General features: G+C 44.6%; 1 protein-coding gene across 1 annotated transcript in view; it reads left to right on the forward strand.

The window, feature by feature from the left end:
* Positions 1-784, forward strand: part of LOC112139645 (arf-GAP with SH3 domain, ANK repeat and PH domain-containing protein 1-like) — a 2,014-nt gene extending 1,230 nt beyond the window's left edge. The window contains exon 3 of the transcript XR_002918027.2: positions 753-784. The gene's annotated coding sequence lies outside the window, so the exon portion shown is untranslated. The remainder of the gene's footprint in view (positions 1-752) is intronic.

The raw sequence follows: 784 nt of genomic DNA on the forward strand, positions 1-784 counted from the left end.
CTCCATCCTAACTCCATCCTAACTTCATCCCGACTCCATCCTGACTCCATCCTAACTTCATCCCGACTCCTTCCTGACTTCATCCTAACTCCATCCCGACTCCTTCCTAACTCCATCCTAACTTCATCCCGACTCCTTCCTGACTTCATCCTGACTCCATCCCGACTCCTTCTTGACTTCATCCTGACTCCATTCTAACTCCATCCCGACTCCATCCCGACTCCTTCCTGACTTCATCCTGACTCCATCCTGACTCCTTCCTGACTTCATCCTAACTCCATCCTGACTCCATCCTAACTCCATTCTGACTCCATCCTAACTCCATCCTAACTTCATCCTAACTCCACCCTGACTTTATCCATCTTGACCCGACTCCGTTCCAACTCCATCCTGAATCCATCCAGACACCGTCCGGACTCCTCATTCCATTCTGACCGTCTCTCTGAGGAACTTTGGATGAAGCTTTATTTAAACAGAACTATTTTGAACGACTCTCAACATTTTGACAAAATACAGCATCAGTTGTCTTCATGACCCCACGTTCATTCTGTAAGATATGTTGGTTTAACCAAAACTTTAGAAAAAAAAACAAAAAAAAAGGGCAGAGGCTCCGCCCACACAAGAAAAGTCACCTGACGTGAAACAATCTGTAGAAACACAAAAATACATATTCTGATGATTAGCTGTAAACAACAGTCAGAGATACAGTTGACAGTGTGTTGTGTATCTGTGTGTGGTACGTCTGTTTGCAGTTGAAGAGCATGCTCCATAACATCAACTTCTT

The sequence above is a fragment of the Oryzias melastigma genome, unplaced genomic scaffold (genome assembly GCF_002922805.2).
Source record: "Oryzias melastigma strain HK-1 unplaced genomic scaffold, ASM292280v2 sc03326, whole genome shotgun sequence".
Taxonomy (NCBI): domain Eukaryota; kingdom Metazoa; phylum Chordata; class Actinopteri; order Beloniformes; family Adrianichthyidae; genus Oryzias; species Oryzias melastigma.